This window comes from Balaenoptera borealis, assembly GCF_965194805.1.
Source record: "Balaenoptera borealis genome assembly, chromosome: 11".
Classification (NCBI taxonomy): Eukaryota; Metazoa; Chordata; class Mammalia; order Artiodactyla; family Balaenopteridae; genus Balaenoptera; species Balaenoptera borealis.
In genome coordinates, this window is record NC_138868.1 from 86,773,888 (window position 1) to 86,795,557 (window position 21,670).

The following is a 21,670-nucleotide window of genomic DNA, read 5'->3' on the forward strand; positions in this document are numbered from 1 at the left end:
ATATAACTACGCAGAAGACAAGTCACTAGGACATAATTTTGACAACAAGCAGCAAACCTGCAGCATAGGAAAATCCCAACAGGAGAACGAGGCGCACACCCCTCCCTCTGGGTATTCAAGGGCAGGACTGACACCCAAGATGCTCTTCTCTCAACCTCAGCAATGGTGCCTTTCACAGAGCAACTATGCAGTCTCCCAAGACAACTGGGAAGGAGAATCTGGTACTGACAGTATTAACTTGCCATGAGGCCATAAGCAAGGGAATGTGTGTGGCCTTAGTGAGAGAGCAGAGGTTTGGGAGATGTTGCTTTATGTTGGCTTTCAGATCAGGAATTTGTACATATAGCCCGCAAACAACATTTTTTGAAAGCATATGAACATTCTTGAGTATGACAGCTCCATGTGAGGGGTCAGAAATGGCAGTCAAGTTTGTTTCACTGGGTAACAGCTGATTTGCAGACTGGAGAACAGGCTTCCTTGTTTACAGACATAACCACAAGGCTGCCAGTTGTGTGCCAAATCCACCCAACTACACATTTGCATTGGGAGAGCGACCAGACAAGTTTCACATGGATTTATATCAGAGAGGGAAATGCTTCTTGTAAGGCTCTGTCAGTTTAAAAACCAAAAAGAATGACCATCCACCTTTCCCAATTCAACCCCCTATATATCATAAATATGATAGCTACATACCTGCAACTTATTATATACATCACGAACTTTGATGAAGGGAAAGCCCCTAAAAAGATATCAACAAAACGAAGTTAGATCTTGATGTGAATACATCACCCGTTAAACCCAGTTAATACAACTATTTAGTATTATGTACAGTATCCATACAGAACTGTGTATAAAAATAAATAAGCTCAAAAGAAGGACCTGGAGGGCTCTGCTACGGAGAAAACTGAACAGAATTCAGCCGACTGGCCTGGTGATAACTCTCTGAACTGCTGAGAGGGCCCTTCGTTTCCTACGTTCAGGACGGTTGAGATTTCAGTCTCACTTCTTTAAATGGTGATATTAATCGTTCTCTAATTTACCACTCTGTGTGACGAGGATGGACCTGAGATTAAGTGTCTCCAGAAGAAGATAGGAAACCACAGAGTTGTTAAACTCAAGTGCAAAGACTGGGGATTCAACACTATAGTTTATGCAACAGCAATTCACATTACCATTTGCAAAACAGTAGTTGGTTGTCCAATGGGGATTATAAACATCCATTTAACATGAGCTACTGAACAGATACTTTATACAGTAACTACTTCAAGTACTATTTAAAATCAATTCTCTATGTTTTCTTAAGCAATTGTTTACCCCCAATTTCGTGAATACTACCAAGTAAGTCACTTGAAAATCATCTAGAGCAATCTATTTCACTTAGCAAGCCTAAAGCTATAGTTCAACAATTTCATTTACTGTTCTATGACAAAAATTACTATGAACAGCTACCCCCTGGATAAGCAATCAGCTAAAGCTAGTTTGACTCACTAAATCTGATTTACTGAGTTAATAAGCCAGTTGATTTAGAATAGGTCTAATGCATATTTTTCATCCATTCTGTATTAAACTATTCTCCACGCCTAAAATGTCTTTTTTCCCATTCGTACATATCCAAGTTCCTACTTCTGTGCTGTAGGGCTTGGCTCAACTACACCTGCCTCTAGTGAAACTTTTCTCACCTGCACAATTGGTGATAATTTTAGTCTCCTCAAGACTCCCACGGGGTTACCTCTGTTGTGACACTTGAGAAACAACTTGAAACTCCCAATTACTTTTTGTTTCTCTTCCTTAGACGGCTCATTAGGCAGATGCCATGTGTAGTTATCTTCTTTCCTCTATAGAAAGCACCAGAGACCGCCCACATAATAGAAGTTCCAAAATAAAGAATTCTGAACGACTGAAAAAGACAGGGAATGCAAGCACGTTACCTGTTCCTTTTTGCACGTCTGCAGTACGCCACGGCAGGAAACCAGACACACCAGGTGGTAGAGGTTCAGGAGCATAACATTCTTTACCAGCAGAGTGTTTCCTTCCATTACTTACAGGTTTCTTTGCGGCCAAGCCTATGTTTGACAAAGCATGAAAAGAAGGAATCAAGATGTACCAAAAGTCTACAGAGCAACTGTCACATGGTTACACTTTGAAAGGAATAAAACAGGCACTTGACAATGATGCCAAGCCCATTAAAAAGAGGATCGTTTTGTACAAAGGTTTTACGTAAGCCGGCATTTTTAAAAAATATAAGTTCTCTACAGTAACAAGTTATTTTAACTAAAACAAAAGTATTGAGATGTGCAGAAATGCAAAATAAATTTTTAAAATAATCCCAAAGTATGATACATTTTATGTATCATGCAGAAACACTCAAGTTTACTGAATCTTAGAACACTTTTGGCATTTCTGAATCTTAAGGACAGAGAAACACAGATACACCCATGACTTCTGCCAAACAGAATCTTCAGAATTAGACCAAAATTTCAATTTAAGATGAATTTTTCTATGTAAAAACAATAAAAGTTATAAGGCTGCAAGTTGCTGGGTGGTAGGTGAATCAATGTTACTCTCCTATAAGCCTGTCAACCGTCACTGCTCCTTTGATTTCATATAGAAAACACACAAAAAAACAAATGAAACCCACTGGATAAAAGAGTGAAATGTGGAGACTTATCCTTTATTTCAGTAGTAAAGAGGCAAGTATCTTTATATGAAATATTTGGTTGCAAAAACTAGACCTACGTGTTAATAGTTTATTTAGAACAAGCCATATATTAAAATTCACATTTAAATATTTAATTTGAATTTACTGAAAACAAACATCATAAGTTAAAATGGTTATATTGATCCTTCAAATCTACTATATTTTATGTTATTTTATTTACTTTAATAGATCTTTATTGGAGTATAATTGCTTCACAATTCTGTTAGTTTCTGTTACACAACAAAGCCAATCAGCCGTATGCATGCACATGTCCCCATAGCCCCTCCCTCTTGAGCCTCCCTCCCACCCTCCCTATCCCACCCCTCTAGGTCATCGCAAAGCACCGAGCTGATCTCCCTGTACTATGCTGTTGCTTTCTACTATATTTTAGCAGCATTAGGATGCAGGGTAAAATGGAGTGTATGTGGTAATATAGGACAAATATTTCATAGAGTGTAGGTTATTGATAATCACCACACGATCCTGTGTGATTTACATGTGTCTTAAAAATATATAGGAGCTCAGTTCATTTTGTGCTATTTTATTGTGTTTTCTAACTTAACTACCGTCAAAAAAAATGTTTGCATGCATGTGGGTTTGTATGTGTATACCCTTCCTTTACTTTCAGAAACTAATGCAAATACATTTGTATAAAATTTTTTTTCTCTCCCTTCCACCCCCCCACCTCCACCCCTGATATCTAATTTGTCACTAGATCTCCCTAAATTTACCTCCCCATCTGTCTCAGCCCTTCTTTTCCATTTCCACAGACTTCATAGAAGGGAAAAGTGAATATCTGAATGTTTGCCACAGGGTACACACTATATACTTTTTCTTATTTCATCCTTTTAGCTTCGTGCAGTTATCATCATGAATTGGGCTTCAAGGTTAGGAGACTGAAATTCTCAGAAATTTAAGTCATTGCCTGAAGTCTCACAACCAGTAGTTTTTTTTTTTTTTTCACACACACACACTGTGCTTTATTTTTACAAGAGATAAATAGACTGACACCAAGCATTGTACATGGATGACCACGACAAAAGCAACAATGATTGCAATTACCAAACATGAAACACACTCATACTATGTCATAATATTGACATTCAGTCCAGTAATCCTCCACTGTAACAGCTCCTTTACTTTGCAGTGAAAATTGATTTTATACAAATACATTTGTATAAAAAATTTTTTTAATTACACTTTTTTTGTTAGGAGATAAAAAAAATTTCTAATAAAAGTTCCCATCTTTTTTTAGGCATACGTAATTACAATATAAATGTGACACAATTCACACCATTATTTCACCCCTATACTCACCTGGATCTAGGTATGTACCCAGATACTGATTTGGCTTACCTCTATGTCTCCAAATAACTGAGGCAAATACAAAAAAAAAGCCTAAGAAATAAAATTACTCTTAAAATAGCTCAATGAGCTTGTATACTTCAGTTACATTTCCACTTTGTATAATCATTCTAAATAAAAAAAAAAGTTTAATTGTTTTCTTCTCATTCCATGATGCCCTATTATATACCACCAGGTACTAATTTTACAGAATTCCTAATATGTTTTACATATACATGTTTTATTTATATATATTTCCATTTCTAATATCATAACAAAAAAGTCAACTTAGCTATTTTAAGAATGCTTTACATATGATATAAATTTTTAATAATAATATCTAATTAGTGTGATATCACAAATCTTAACTTATTTGTATGTACTATTTGATTATTAAAATATCATTCTCTTGAAATAACAATTGGCAATCATAAGCTTTTTTTTGACTTCATAAACACTCTTAACAACTTCTATTTAATACACTATTGTCCAAGCAAGTTGATTAATAGAGAATCAAAAACATACATCTTGAAGTTGAAAAAAACAAAAGCTGTATTTATGAAGATGTTTACAATAGTTTATTTTAGGTTATTTCCAATTTTTCACCAATTTAAAAAATTGACCAACTCAATGAAACCTTGTGAATACAATGTTAAAAAGCATAACTATGAATCATAAAATTTAAATTTAGTATGAAAAGATAAGAATGGCAAATTATATTGAAGCTATGTGGTATTATGTTTATAGACAGCAGGAAGAGAAAATAAAAATGTAAATATTGCTTGACAGGATAATGAGATTAGAGGTGGTCTCTTAAATTTTTCATTGTTATGCTAACACAATACATTTATGAAACCCCAAAATCTTCAAACAACACATTTTAAAAAAATTATGGTAAAATACACAAAACAGAAAATTTATCATTTTAACGATTTTAAAGTGGACAGTTCAGTGATATTAAGTCAACAAATTTTTAAAACTTTCAGAGGGTACCTGAATAAAAGATGGGTTGTCCATTGGTGATTTTAATGTATCTGGTATAGAACTAAAGTCACCACAAAACTTTTTCTGGGAAATTGGCAGATCATAAACATAAAAAATTTGTTTTGCTTTATATTAAACCTTATTGTTTTACTGTTTCAAAATTCAAATTTACTCACAAGAAAGAGTCAGTTTCATATTAGATTTGGTTTAACAAATGCTGCTCCTGCTATTCATTCTTATCACCAAAAAAAAAAAAAGATTATTTCTGACTAACGATAATATGTTGAGAAAATAAAAAGTTAAGGTCTCTTAGAAACAATACAAACGTTATCAGTAGAAGTAAATTATAGCAAATTTATAAATTCAGGAGAATGTGAAACTTATACCACTGATTGTTAAAGGGTTTTAAAAGCTTTTTATTACATTTGGTGCCAAAATTATAGGCTTAGTTGTAAAATCCTGGGTTAACTACCACTTGGAAAATTAAATATACATTACAGTAAACATTTAGAAAATGTTTTTCTAAAATGTTCAATGTAGGTCAATAAACTTGTCTGTAGAAGTCTTTTATAAGGATAATACATATTTCAAGTTTTTTTTATCATTGAGAGAAACAAGATATTACCTGATTCAAAAATTTGGGTAAGAATTTCAAAGAAAGAAGCAGGGAACAATGGGAAGGTTGCAACTGGGAAGAAATTTTGTTTCTTATGGCACAAAGGTAATTCTGCATTAAAAAAAAAAATCATTCCTCAAAAGCACCACTACTAAAATTATCATCAAAGTGCACCCCAAATTTCAATTGCAAAGTATTAGAAGTAATCATCCACCAGGAAATATTTTCAAAACAATGAAGTTTTTATGAGATCCAAACAATAATGTTGGTTAATATTAACATCTCTTTAAATTCATTTATTATATCTATATTCTATAAATTCTCATAAGTATCAAAATAATTATAGGCCTCCTAATATGCATGTGGTTAATATTGGCTGTTTTAATTTTAGCACACCCGAAAACATAAGGAGTATAAGTTCTAGTAGCATTAAAAAAAAGAAAGAGTTACTAATTCTAATAGTATCTTTTCCTTTTCGACTACTTCCTATAATTATAGTTCTCTTTTTCTGTCTAGCAGTTTTGGATGGTTCCTTCACCGATGGAGAAGTTATCCACTGGTACTGAGACAGAAATGATAAATATGTCATTTAAGTTACAGGTAATTTAGGAGGGTTTGATCTTCATTGGAAATTAAGATACTTTAAGTTAATAAAAGGTTTTCAATCTGCATTTCTGGGAACCTAAATTAAAGCATCACACAACATTTTCAAAAACAGAAAAGCCGTTTCATTTGACTAAAAACTTAGTTTTAAGATGGCAGAAAGTACCTTGATAATTTTCTTTTCAGAAAGAAAGAAAAACAAGCCATTAAAGAGAAATTCTTCCGAGAGAACTAAAACATGTTCTATACCTCTGACTTGGCACTCCTTCCATCTGGAGAACTTTTTTGATAAATGCTTTCGTCACAGAATGATCTAAAGTAAAATAAATTGAAATTAGAGTAATTATTTCCCAGTGAGGGCTATTTCCATTTAAAACCAAAAGCCAACTAATTATTGCTTTCCCATAAAATTAAATATGAAATCTACATTATATAATTATACACTTATTTCCCCCTTTGTGTATTCTAATTTCTTCCTCAAAAACCTAAGATGCCACCTTGCAGACTGCCTCCAGTGGCTACTATTTTGGCAGCAGCAAAGGTCAACTTTAAACATTTTGCACCTAAAGTGGCTTTGGATACCTTTGGGTATAAAGTACAGTCTGAGCACTGTCCAGACACTTAGATACCTCAAGCGCATCTAAGATAACAAACCAAAGTCCTGATATTCCCTCAAAAGCTGCTCCTCCCATCAGCCCCCTTTTTCTAAGTGATACCACCCAGTGGCACACATAATCATCAACGACTTGTCTCCTTGTTGCTATTTCCTTCATACCCCACATCTAATCTATCAGCAAGCCCTGTTAGCTACACCCTCAAAACACAACCTGAATTCAACCACTTTTCACTTGCCCCAAACTTCCAACCTAAGCTAAGCCATAAACATCTCTTATTTGGACCACTGTGATAGTCTCCTAACTGGTCTCCCTGTTTCTCTTCTTTATCTCCCCAAGTCTATTCTCTATACCAAGTCATCTTATGCAGATATTATTTGGATCATGCCTTTTTCCAATTCAAAACCCTCTACTCATTTAGAATAATCCACATCTTTACTCTGGCCTTCAAGACTTTACAAGATCAGACCCCTGGCTAGCTCCTTGACCTCACGTCATACCACACTCTTCTTCACTCAGTACTCTGGCCATGTTGGCCTCCTTGCTTTTCCTTAAATACTCCACCCACCTACATGCCTGCATACTCATTGCCTCCTTGTCCTGGAGTGTGCTTACCCCAGATCTTCCATGGCTTGCTCCTCTCTTCATTCAGGTCTCCGTTCAAATGCCACTTCTCCAGTGAAGCTGTCCCCTAACAAACCTATCCAATGGAGTCCTACGTGCTCCCCCTCACTCTCCTCACATTACGATATTTCTGCACTTCCTACTATCTAAAATTATATTACTTATCTGTTTACTCATTTCTATCTGAACCCCTTCACTAGAATGTAAGCTCCACGAGGGCAAGACTTTTGTCTGTCTGGTTCACTGCTTTATCCCTAGTGCCTGACCCGTATCTGGCACACAGAAGCTATTTAAAAAATTACTTGTGAAACTGACAAATGAATAAAGTACTCCTTGCAAGAATTCAGAGGTGCACAACAAGGAAATAATGCTCTTGGTGGAAGCAGGCTTAGTATCTAGGTTCACCTCTATTCAGAGTAGAGATAAGAACAATTTAAAGGTATAATTCACTTTTAATTAGTACATTATCTGCTAAAAACATAAGGGAAGTGCAACATTAGAAAAGTACAGTTGACGCTTGAACAACATGGGTTTGAACCTCGCGGGTCCATTGACACACGGATATTTTTCAATAAATACGTACTGTCGTCCTACACGAGCCAAGGTTGGTTGAATCCACAGATGCGGAGCCACTGACTATAAACTTATACCCAGATTTTCAACTGCGTGGGGGGCGGCACCCCTAACCCCCAAGTTGTTCAAAGGCCAACTGTATACGATGAGGAAAGTGAAACACATTAAGTTTTAAAAACTGTCAATACGTGAACAAACTCTTTTTGTTGTTCTATGTGTTAATCAATTAAAAAAAAAAAGTGACCACATACCAACAAGTGGATTTTTTCTTATATCCAAAACAACCAGAGTTCTCTTGCTTTCAAGGGCCTTTAGTAAAGCCTTTGCTCCTTCACTGGTGAGGCCACACTGCTGCAGGTCAAGTGCTTTCGCTGAAAGACAAAAGGTCACTTGCGAAGTCTATACAGATTTAACATATAGACAACTCTCATTTTCTCACGTGTGGAAGAGTCCTGCACAAGACCAGCCATGGCAGGTTTGTAATTTTGGGTATGGAAAAAAACAGAAACGTATACGCACACACATAATGCATTAATCCAATTTAAAAACCTCTTCTTGGATGTGCAATGATAACCTTGGCTTTAGTACCAATAAATCATCCAACATATTTTACAATTACAGAACTGAAGAATAACTGTATATAACCTATGAGCAAAAAACATCACAAAATGAATCTCAGTTCATAATTAGCAAGGGCGGCAGTGGCAGTGTAAACCTCACAGGCAAAAACTGGTGGAGCTCAGAAATGCACTGCATTCTTTTGATCACGATCTTGAGCTCCAAATCACACTTGAAACTAGTTAAAAGGGGAAAACAAAATAGAAGAAATGTAATAACTGTTAGTTTTAGAGCAAAAAGGACAAGTCTAAGAGGATACAAATAATAACAAATTCAAACAATGTGTGAATAGAGAATACATACTAAAAACCTATCATGAAAGTATGATGGTCAAGAACTCTCTCCATAAAAAGTCAGACAAAAACCAGAAAAACTGATCATGAATTCTAGGAGTTCTGGGGCTGAACAACCTACTCATTTAAACCAAAGGGATCATCACCAAAGCACAGGTATTAAAAAACATTACATGAAAGGAAACTATCATGAGTCTTTTTTTTAAGTGTTGTGTGGACCATCACATTAAAATAACTGGAGTCTTTCAACACCCCCATGACACACAGAAATAGCAAGTCAGACATACGGATCTGACAGGATATGATACAACCCTTACAAACTCTCACTACAGAAGAATGGACACAGAGTATTATTAGCCAAATAGCCAAATTAATACAAAGAGCCAGTAAACCTCACCAGTAAATCAAATGAATACAAATAAAACAAAATGTGGTTATTCTCCTATGAGATTAAGCCAGGATTCTGTAAGAAAAGCCTTTAAAATGTCTATACCCTTTTGATCCAACAACTCTCTTTCAAAGAATTTAACCAAAAGAAATAGTCAGAGATATAGGTAAGGATATATATCGGAGTACTATTTGTAACTGAAAAACTGGACAAAGCTTATATACAAGAATGGATAAGCTATGCGCACTGTGGCATATTCATATAATGGAATACTGAACAATCACAAAAAGTGATGCAGGAGATGCAAATTGACTGACTTGCTAAAATGCTCATACTGAATTAACTGAAAAAAGTTATAAAATTTGGAGTAATCCTACTTGCATAGAAAATGGAGAGGTACTCATTTTTGTAGTTTTACAGTTTTTTACAAGTGCTACAAGCCAGTGTTTGTGAGAGGCAGATTTCACACCCACTGTTGGGGTGGACTACAAATTGGCATAGCATTTCTGGATGGTAATTTGGCAATCTGTATCAAAAGTCTTAAAAATATGTCACACTCAGGTCATTCCACTTCTAGTTCCTTATTCTACAGAAGTAATCCCGATGGACACAGAGGTGTATACACAACATATTCACAATGTTTCTGACAGGGAAAAACAAACTGTCTAAATCTAATGGCAAAGAATTGATTACACTATGGGACATCAGTATGATGGAATACTACATGATATATAATTAAATGGAAAAAGCAGGACTATGAAATAGCAAGTATACTACAATTTTATTTTTGTTATCCCTAAGTGTACAGAATATATTCATAGAAAAAAAAAAAAAGACTGAAAGTATATACACCAAAATGAACAGTGATTATGTCTGGGTATTAAGATTACAGGTAATTGTTCTCTTGTAACTCTGCATTTTCTATAAAGAATATATGCAACTCGTAGAGGAAGTTTACAAGCAAAATAAAACCTATCAGAAAAATGAGGCTTTAAAAAAAAATCCTATCACAACAGTATCATGCCAAAAGCTAAGCATATAGCATATTAAAAATTCCATATTTTCAATTTTAGAATTTACCTCCAAGCCACAAATCCTCACTAAGAGATTCTGCAAAAGCACTTGTACCCAGGTCACCAATGAGCGTGTTGCAGTTCAGAGTGATGCGCCTCAAACCAGCCATACAGTCAAGATCAGGTCTCCTGGAACGAAGACTCTCAGCCCAGGTTTCTTCATGCCTTCTGGTAGTCTGATACTTCAAAGATTTAAAGGGATGAAATTACGATGCTTGAATAAGGAAACAGTGTGTGCCTACCGAGTATGGCTTATTATGTCAGAGATTTACACACACACATATCAAGCATATATGGCAGGGGAATCAATCTGAGAAATTAAACAGTCACTTCTGGTTTACAAGTCCAGTGACCCAGATTCTATTCCGTCAGTGATTAGATTCCAGCCACTGGATGACCTGTTACTGAACAGTTATGTAAAGTTGGACAACTCAATTACAGTCTATGAATTATTTTCCGTATCTTCTAAGTCAGGGAATTGGTTCTAAATTCTATCATTGCTGAGGCTCTAAATGTCATCATTCTGTCCTCCAATCGTTTCCAAACACCTGACTGGGCAACCCATAAGAAAACTTTTTAATATGCATCTTATTTATTAACAAATTATGTACACGAAGTTCTATACATATACTGTATGTACATTATAAACCACACATATTTTAAAAATGATACAAAGGCAAATAGGTTCTAATATTTTCTTTTCCTAAATCTAAGGCATTATTTTATTATTATTATTATTATTTTAAAATATTTATGTATTTATTTGGCTGTGCCGGATCTTTAGTTGCGGCATGCCGGATCTTTTAGTTGTGGCATGCAGGATCTTAGTTACGGCATGCATGTGGGATCTAGTTCCTTGAGCAGGGATCGAACCCGGGCCCCCTACATTGGGAGCGCAGAGTCTTCACTGCTGGACCGCCAGGGAAGTACAAGGCATTATTTTAAAAACTGTATTACAAAATGGATCTCACATGCTACCTAGGGTATGCACACAAACTTTAGAGGCCTGGACTATGCACAGCCAGTTGGATGTGCCTTGGGAAAATAATGGTTTGACATTTAACCACAAGTATTGTCTTAAAGACATTCAATTCTTGATATTCATAAAATAAAGTTTGGTAATAGGGAACACTGACTTTAAATGAAAAAAGTCTTATTACATTCTTGAAAAAATAAAAGACTCAAAGTGCCTTTGACACTCTAAAATGAAAATCATTAGTGTCATTTTTCTATTAACAATAACTTATAAAAGCTCCAAGCAGAAATAACAGCAATCACTTACACAGTGCTTAGTATGTGCCAGGCACTATTTATACAGATTAGTTCATTTAAACCTCATAATGAGGCACAGAGGTTAAGTGATTTGTCCATGGTCACTTGCTATGAAATGGGAGAAAGGGAATTTGAACCTAGACCATTTGGCTTAGGCACCCAAGTTCTTGACTGTTTTCAACCCCAGGGGTCAATGGACTTGCACTGTATAGGCTCAAAGAATTTTTCAATTTTTAAAATCTAAATTTAAACACTTCCAGCTTTGTGGGCTATACAGTTTCTGTTGCAACTACTCAACCCCACTGGCGTAGGCTGAAAGTAGCCATAGCTATCATGTAAACAATGGGTGCGACTATGTTCCAAAAAAACTTTCTTTACCAGGCGACGGGCTGGATCTGGCCCACCAGCCATAGTTTACCTACCCTTGATCTGCACCATCAAACTCTTCAGAAGGCTTCATGTCAAATTAGTAAATAACTTTAGGCCTAAATACAGTAATTATAACCACTGTAAAGTTGTTAAGGCATTATTTTAAAAACTGTATTTACTAATTGCAGATGTAGTGATTTTTATTAGTTTATAAACTACAGCAGCTAGTAAACACTTGATTCATTTAAGTCTTGAAGACTATAATGGCATAGTTTTTTCACAGTATCACAATCAATGTTTTCAGTAACTAAAAATACATTAAAATATTATTATATATTAAATCTCTTATTTCTAAAATTAAGTGGACTATCTTTACTAAATGGCAGAATCCCAAACTGAAAACCGGTCATATTCTTTCAACAAAACGAAAGCTGCACTCACACGTATCAAAAGACAAAAATGAACTGCCATCTGTATCAATATATTAATGTGCTTCAATCACATGTGTTTTCATGAAAGTTCAAACATAAAAAAATCACCTTTAAGATCTTGGCCATGTGATCTGCTCCCTGCCATGTCAGATTACACCCCGTGAAGTTTACTGTCTTAAGAGTGGTAGAGTTCTTTACGCCTTGACAAATAACTAAAAGAAAGAAAAAAAGCCACACACACAATAAGATGAAGAGCCTATACATTTGTCAGTCTTGACTTATTTGCTTTTCTTGAGTCAATTGGAGGTTTATAGCCACATTCTTAAAATCATTAACTACAATCTTCCCAAACAGGTAATTGACGAACAGATGCATTCGAAAACTTGTCAGTAACAAAGTGTTATTCCAGTTTACAGCAGCAGTTTAATTCTATTTCGATACGAAAACTGAATACACTGAATACTGCAAACTTTATTCCCAACCTCTCAGTAAAATACTACATACCTTTTGAGACATAGGAAAAAAAAGAAAAACCTAAAAATCTTAAGACTCTTCCTATTTTCATTTCCAAGGATACTTCCCAATCTTGATGATCAATCAGCGATTTAAATGTCAACTATAAACCCAGTATTTTATTAGGTGCTATGCAGTATACTAGAGCAATAGAAGAGAGAGGACCTCAAACCCTCTGCTCCCTCAAATTGAAAGGCAGGCTTCCTTACCCCTCCAGACCACTACTGGACACAGGGAACACACACTAATGTTTCAGGACCCCAACTTACAGTCACCTGCTTTGTGATTACTTCCATGACACACTCCCACTAACACCACTGAGTTTGCTGCTCTTACGGGACGTGACATATATTTCCTATTTTAACACATACCACAGTGCGTTATAATTATGATTGCAGATACATGTTCTAACAATTTAAAGAGAATGATGACTTTTTTGCTCTTTACATCTTGCTATTTCCCTTCCCATAATATTTCTTGAAGAGAAACATTAAAATATAGACAAACACAAAAAAACAGAAAATATACAAAATGTGTGGTTTGTGGCTTAACACAAACTTAAGTAAAATTAGTTCTGACAGTATCCGGCATGACAAACTTCCCCGGTACAAATGAGAATGGACCAAGGTTTGAGCAGGCACAGGAGACAACCTAGGCATGAACGACACCAAGAAAAGGTAGACAGGAAGTAACATGGTGTGTAGGATATCACGAGACCAGTCTGATGAGAAGAGACTTAACCAAGACTGAAACTCACTTTCTAAACCTCCATCTCCAAGTGGACAATTCGCAAGACACAGGTGCACCAAAGTGGCCGATTTATTCAATCCCTTTAATGGGGAGAACAAGTTTAAAATTTTATTGCTTTAGTCTGCTCCAAAAGCAACTATCAAACGTTGGCAGGACACAATGAAGGCTTACCTTTGTTAACATAGTTAAGTCGCTCTCTCTAAGAACTAGCCCATTTAGCTCCAGGTTCCTTAGCGCGCCCGACACACTTACACAGCTTTTAAGAGCTTTACACAACTGCAAGGTCACATCTTTATTTCTTATCGCAGGAACACGACTTCTGTAAACTTTATTTCTGTCACAACCTAAACCAAAATTATTGTAAAATGAGTGATTTAAACCATATATTTTATCATCACTAAAAAGCATCTAAATAAAAAAAAAAAAAGCATCTGCTCTGTGCTAAGGATTAGAAACGACTCCTGCCCTTAAAGCCTTCATTAAGGAGGGAGATGTATAAACTCAAAATTTCAATCACATGAGATAAAGAACCATAACCTTTGTGCACAGAGGTTCCTATGGAGGCAAAAAGTTATATCTAAGTGACGGCTTCATGATAACCCTGAAGGAGAATCTAGAAAAGATGAGAGTATGCAGAGTTGGAGTAGGAGGTGCATTACCTACACAGGGAGCAGCTGTGCAGACACTCAAGCCCGACACCTGCTGGGCACTTTAAATACTGCAGGTGGGGATGACTAAAGGCCAGGGGGCCAAGTGGGAGAAGAGACAGAAAGGAAAATAGAGATGCTGGCCGAAGCAAGCCTGGGAGAGAGCCTGGCTTGTATCCCACAAGTGATGAGGCCTGGGGCTACCACTGGCTGAGTAAGGGTGCCTCCGCTGATTAGAGAAAGGTGCCCCGCTGCTGAAGGACCGATTAGATAAAGGGAGTGATCACAAAAAGATCCCCTTCCTCAGGGTCAAAGAGCCCCACGAGGCTTGGCCGAGCACAGTTCAGACTACACGCCTCTGTGCAGAGCACACGCTGGGCGGCTAGTATGCACTAACTCTGTGTGGGCAAGCCATTAGCAGCATTATTTTAAGTGTATCTTTTTATGTTAGAAGATCACTCAACCCGAGTAGGCAGATGAATTTAGAGGAACTGATGAGCCCAGGGGCCGCAAAACCACCCAGGAGCTTCTGCCATAGTCCGGGCAAACTGTAATATATAATATGGATGTAGAAGCAAATTTAGGAGGAGGCCAAAATCTACAAGCTAGACCCACTGGATGAAAAACACAAAGAAAGTTCAGTGAAGGAACTCTGAAGAGAATGGGCTCTGCAATAAACTTTTCTTACATTCAATGTCAAATATTAGGCAAAATTAAGTACCGTGGCCTTTCAGGTTCCTTCCAGCTCTCATTTCTTTTGATTTCTAACTTATTACTCTGGTTAAGTAAAGTCCCTTCAGAGGTACAGAACAGTTCTTACACCTGAATGGGATGCAAAGAATAATCTGACTTCTCTTCACCAGGGGATGAGTTGAACTGTCCTTGCAGAAGAGATAACACATGGTGTGAACCCCAGATCCTAGAAAAGGGCCAGGCACACGATAAGTATTCAGCTTTTTGAAAACAAATGAACAATCATTTCCTCTCCTAAATCTTCACATCCTTCCTCTGCTGGCTACTTTCTCTCAGCTTATAAACATCCTCAAATATACTCACTTAAAAAACTCTCAGACATATGATTCTTTGTATCGTCTTGTGGGTAACCTAAGTCTCTCCCATGCCTTCAAACACCTGTCCTCCCAAAAAGCCCAGATCTGAACCTTGGGCCCAGAGCCGTCTACCAAGCCCCTCAAAAGCACTGAAGATGAAGTAAGATCCTCTCCCCACCCCCAATCCCTTCCAACTGTGCTCTGTATCTCCCAAAAAGATGCAGCTGTAAACTGTCACCCACGCTTGCTGCCCTCCCTTTTCTAACTGGTTACCAGGCCCCACCCATTCCCTCTCGGATCTCCAAAATCCAGTTCAACATTTTATAACTTACGTGGGACCTTTAGATTACAATTCACCCTGCACCCAATCAACTGCCTTCCACATGGAGTTCCGAGTGAGCCTCTAAACCAGAAGTCCATCTCACTGTTCTTTAGGGTTTCCCACAGCCTTCAGGATAAACATCCAAACTTCTGACAGGACAAACAAGGCCCCTTTCTGTTGGGCCCCACTAGGTTTCCAGTATCAACTCTCATTTCTTTCCCAAACCCTGAGGTCCAGTCCTGTACATTAGTTTTGCCATATTTTCTTATACTTCTCAAACTTTGACACACTGCTCCCTCCTGCCACCCCAGGAGGTTCTACTCTCCTTAGAAAGGATGGCACCTCCTCCAGGAAGCCTACCCTGAATTTTTCCCTTCCAAGACTCTGTGCTCTGCAAAGGTGAAAGGTGGGGGGGAGGGATAAATTAGGAGTTTGGGATTAACATATACACACGGCTATATATAAAACAGGTAATCAACAAGGACCTACTGCATAGCACAGGGAGCTCTACTCCATATCCTGTAATAACCTGCATGGGAAAAGAATCTGAAAAAGAATGGATATATGTATAACTGAATCACTTTGCTGTACACCTAAAACTAACACAATATTGTAAATCAACCATACTCCAATATAAAATAAAAATTAAATTAAAAAAAAAAAGAATCTGTGCTCTGCAGCACCAGAACTCACTTCTTCCAGAGCACTGAGTACTGCGCTTGTGTTTACTTGCCTCCCAGTAGAAGGGGAGCTTACCTAGGGCAGAAGCATCGTCTCCAGCAGCCCATGTTTCTGACAACTCATTCAAGTGCCAGGATACTTTACACACATAACGTGCTTAATTAATTGTAAGAACCCACAGAAAGAGTGGTTTTTAATGTCATTTTACAAGTGTGGGGATTGCAGTTCAAAAGTAACCTGCGCAGGCCACAGAGAGCATAAGCCCTGGAATTCAAACCCTAAGCTGCCTTCACACCGGTGTTCTTTCCACTACATGATAACGAGTATTGAAAAAAAGATTCTTTTTTCCTGAGCCCTTTTTTAATGGAAAGGAAATGAAGCTGGGATAAATCAATTTCCTAATCGCTTTGATCTGTACCAGGCAAAGTCATTCAACAGACCAGGTAACATCTATGGAACAATTAAAGATGCTCCAAACTCTGCTAAATGTTCTACACTGTAGAGTCTACAAGCATTAACAGAGTGAGTCCTTGTAACCGCCAGAGAGTGGGTCCTGTTAAGCCCATGCTCCAGATGAGAACACTGAGACCTAGAAGCCTTAAGGCACTCGGTCGGGGTCACCGAGCTGGCAGGAGTCCTAGGCCGCACGCCCCGTCTAGTGCACGCACACCTGGGCACTGGGCACCGGTTCTAGTGCCCACCCTCCACCTTGCACCATCTAAAACCCCACTTCGCAGCGCCCACACGAGAGCCCCTGGAAGCGGGAACTACAGGTCTTTTGTCTCCTTAGGTAGGTTTATTCCTAGATATTTTATTCTTTTTGTTGCAATGGTAAACGGGAGTGTTTTCTTAATTTCACTTTCAGATTTTTCGTCATTAGTGTATAGAAATGCAAGAGATTTCTGTGCATTAATTTTGTATCCTGTTACTTTACCAAATTCATTGATTAGCTCTAGGAGTTTTCTGGTAGCATCTTTAGGATTCTCTATGTATAGTATCATGTCATCTGCAAACAGTGACAGTTTTACTTCTTCTTTTCCGATTTGGATTCCTTTTATTTCTTTTTCTTCTCTGATTGCTGTGGCTAACACTTCCAAAACTATGTTGAATAATAGTGGTGAAAGTGGGCAACCTTGTCTTGTTCCTGATCTTAGTGGAAATGGTTTCAGTTTTTCACCATTGAGGACGATGTTGGCTGTGGGTTTGTCATATATGGCCTTTATTATGTTGAGGAAAGTTCCCTCTATGCCTCCTTTCTGCAGGTCTTTTATCATAAATAGGTGTTGAATTTTGTCGAAAGCTTTCTCTGCATCTATTGAGATGATCATATGGTTTTTCTCCTTCAATTTGTTAATATGGTGTATCACATTGATTGATTTACGTATATTGAAGAATCCTTGCATTCCTGGGATAAACCCCACTTGATCATGGTGTATGATCCTTTTAATGTGCTGTTGGATTCTGTTTGCGAGTATTTTGTTGAGGATTTTTGCATCTATGTTCATCAGTGATATTGGCCTGTAGTTTTCTTTCTTTGTGACATCTTTGTCTGGTTTTGGTATCAGGGTGATGGTGGCCTCGTAGAATGAGTTTGGGAGTGTTCCTCCCTCTGCAGTATTTTGGAAGAGTTTGAGAAGGATAGGTGTTAGCTCTTCTCTAAATGTTTGATAGAATTCACCTATGAAGCCATCTGGTCCTGGGCTTTTGTTTGTTGGAAGGTTTTTAATCACAGTTTCAATTTCAGTGCTTGTGATTGGTCTGTTCATATTTTCTATTTCTTCCTGGTTCAGTCTCGGCAGTTTGTGCATTTCTAAGAATCTGTCCTTTTCTTCCAGGTTGTCCATTTTATTGGCGTAGAGTTGCTTGTAGTAATCTCTCATGATCTTTTGTATTTCTGCAGTGTCGGTGGTTACTTCTCCTTTTTCATTTCTAATTCTATTGATTTGTGTCTTCTCCCTTTTTCTCTTGATGAGTCTGGCTAATGGTTTATCAATTTTATTTATCTTCTCAAAGAACCAGCTTTTAGTTTTATTGATTTTTGCTATTGTTTCCTTCATTTCTTTTTCATTTATTTCTGACCTGATCTTTATGATTTCTTTCCTTCTGCTAGCTTTGGGGTTTTTTTGTTCTTCTTTCTCTAATTGCTTTAGGTGCAAGGTTAGGTTGTTTATTCGAGATGTTTCCTGTTTCTTGAGGTAGGCTTGTATTGCTATAAACTTCCCTCTTAGCACTGCTTTTGCTGCGTCCCATAGGTTTTGGGTCGTCGTATCTCCATTGTCATTTGTTTCTAGGTATTTTTTGATTTCCCCTTTGATTTCTTCAGTGATCACTTCGTTATTAAGTAGTGTATTGTGTAGCCTCCATGTGTTTGTATTTTTTTACACATCTTTTCCTGTAATTGATATCTAGTCTCATAGCGTTGTGGTCAGAAAAGATACTTGATACGATTTCAATTTTCTTAAATTTACCAAGGCTTGATTTGTGACCCAAGATATGATCTATCCTGGAGAATGTTCCATGCGCACTTGAGAAAAATGTGTATTCTGTTGTTTTGGGGTGGAATGTCCTATAAATATCAATTAAGTCCATCTTGTGTAATGTATCATTTAAAGCTTGTGTTTCCTTATTTATTTTCATTTTGGATGATCTGTCCATTGGTGAAAGTGGGGTGTTAACGTCCCCTACTATGATTGTGTTGCTGTCAATTTCCCCTTTTATGGCTGTTAGTATTTGCCTTATGTATTGAGGTGCTCCTATGTTGGGTGCATAAATATTTACAATTGTTATACTTTCCTCTTGGATCGATCCCTTGATCATTATATAGTGTCCTTCTTTGTCTCTTATAATATTCTTTATTTTAAAGTCTATTTTGTCTGATATGAGAATTGCTACTCCAGCTTTCTTTTGATTTCCATTTGCATGGAATATCTTTTTCCATCCCCTCACTTTCAGTCTGTATGTGTCTCTAGGTCTGAAGTGGGTCTCTTGTAGACAGCATATATATGGGTCTTGTTTTTGTATCCATTCAGCCAGTCTGTGTCTTTTGGTGGGAGCATTTAATCCATTTACATTCAAGGTAATTATCGATATGTATGTTCCTATTCCCATTTTCTTAAATGTTTTGGGTTTGTTATTGTAGGTGTTTTCCTTCTCTTGTGTTTCTTGCCTAGAGAAGTTCCTTTAGCATTTGTTGTAAAGCTGGTTTGGTGGTGCTGAACTCTCTCAGCTTTTGCTTGTCTGTAAAGGTTTTAATTTCTCCATCACATCTGAATGAGATCTTTGCTGGGTAGAGTAATCTTGGTTGTAGGTTTTTCTCCTTCATGACTTTAAGTATATCCTGCCACTCCCTTCTGGCTTGCAGAGTTTCTGCTGAAAGATCAGCTGTTAACCTTATGGGGATTCCCTTGTGTGTTATTTGTTGTTTTTCCCTTGCTGCTTTTAATATGTTTTCTTTATATTTAATTTTTGACAGTTTGATTAATATGTGTCTTGGCGTGTTTCTCCTTGGGTTTATCCTGTATGGGACTCTCTGTGCTTCCTGGACTTGATTAACTATTTCCTTTCCCATATTAGGGAAGTTTTCAACTATAATCTCTTCAAATATTTTCTCAGTCCCTTTCTTTTTCTCTTCTTCTTCTGGGACCCCTATAATTCGAATGTTGGTGCGTTTAATGTTGTCCCAGAGGTCTCTGAGACTGTCCTCAGTTCTTTTCATTCTTTTTTCTTTATCCTGCTCTGCAGTAGTTATTTCCACCATTTTATCTTCCAGGTCACTTATCCTTTCTTCTGCCTCAGTTATTCTGCTATTGATCCCATCTAGAGTATTTTTAATTTCATTTATTGTGTTTTTCATCGTTGCTTGGTTCCTCTTTAGTTCTTCTACATCCTTGTTAAATGTTTCTTGCATTTTGTCTATTCTATTTCCAAGATTTTGGATCATCCTTACTATCATTATTCTGAATTCGTTTTCAGGTAGACTACCTATTTCCTCTTCATTTGTTAGGTCTGGTGTGTTTTGACCCTGCTCCTTCATCTGCTGTGTGTTTTTCTGTCATCTCATTTTGCTTATCTTACTGTGTTTGGGGTCTCCTTTTCACAGGCTGCAGGTTCGTAGTTCCCGTTGTTTTTGGTATCTGTCCCCAGTGGGTAAGGTTGGTTCAGTGGGTTGTGTAGGCTTCCTGGTGGAGGGGACTATTGCCTGTGTTCTGGTGGATGAGGTTGAATCTTGTCTTTCTGGTGGGCACGTCCACGTCTGGTGGTGTGTTTTGGGGTGTCTGTGGCCTTATGATTTTAGGCAGCCTCCCTGCTAATGGATGGGGCTGTGTTCCTGTCTTGCTAGTTGTTTGGCATAGGGTGTCCAGCCCTGTAGCTTGCTGGTCGTTGAGTGAAGCTGGGTCTTGATGTTGAGATGGAGACCTCTGAGAGATTTTTGCCGTTTGGTATTACGTGGAGCTGGTAGGTCTCTTGTGGACCAGTGTCCTGAAGTTGGCTCTCCCACCTCAGAGGCACAGCCCTGATGCCTGGCTGGAGCACCAAGAGCCTTTCATCCACACAGCATCACGTTCCCTTGCATTTTAGCCGTCTTAATCATCGCCTTTTCCTTCATTTTGCCCCAAGTCTGAACCCGACTTCTGGCCCAGAGAAGAGTAACTTAATCCATTGTCTCGGTGATGGTTAAAGTAGAGATTGGACCGGCCGAGGATTGGGTGGAGTTGGCTTTTGCAGGAAAAAAAAAAAATTCTTCCAGCGCTTCGGCTTCCCCCTCCGCCACCCTGCCCCTCTCCGCTCCCCGGCGGATCACAATAGTAATCAAATCAGCGGGAACTACAAACCTGTCTCGCCAAGCCGTGACTGGAAGAAGCTCAGGATACAGGTCAGGGGCAGAGGGTGCTCAGGAGCGGCGCCCATTCCACCCCGCGGAGGCGGTCGGCGTTAAGTCCAGCAGGCCCTCCTGCAGGAAAGCGCGCAAGGCGGGCGGAGGCACCGAGTCCTGCAGCACGCACAGGTCCTCACAGCGCGGTAAGAAGTCGGCCGCGCTGTCGCAGCGCAGCTTCACTGGTCATCATGGCCCGAGCGTGGCCTCGGGGACGCTGGCTGTGGACACGGTGCCCACACCCGCCTGGGGGCCCCGGCTCGCCTCCCGGCCCCTCGGGCGCCCGCCGCCCGGCAGCTGCGGCCCCGCAGCGTGCGCAGAACCCCCGTCGCAGC

The 21,670-nt window shown here is 38.2% G+C and overlaps 1 pseudogene across 1 annotated transcript in view; it reads right to left on the reverse strand.

The window, feature by feature from the left end:
* The window catches only part of LOC309606200 (centrosomal protein of 78 kDa-like), a 35,848-nt pseudogene extending 14,327 nt beyond the window's left edge, over positions 1–21,521 (reverse strand). Inside the window, exons 1-10 of the transcript XR_014249646.1 lie at positions 21,295–21,521; positions 13,935–14,107; positions 13,771–13,843; positions 12,609–12,712; positions 10,436–10,610; positions 8,308–8,421; positions 6,495–6,558; positions 6,093–6,204; positions 1,929–2,063; positions 694–739 (exon numbers count right to left, since the gene is read on the reverse strand). The product of XR_014249646.1 is annotated as a centrosomal protein of 78 kDa-like (transcript). The remainder of the gene's footprint in view (positions 1–693; positions 740–1,928; positions 2,064–6,092; positions 6,205–6,494; positions 6,559–8,307; positions 8,422–10,435; positions 10,611–12,608; positions 12,713–13,770; positions 13,844–13,934; positions 14,108–21,294) is intronic.
* Between the last annotated feature and the right edge of the window lie 149 nt (positions 21,522–21,670).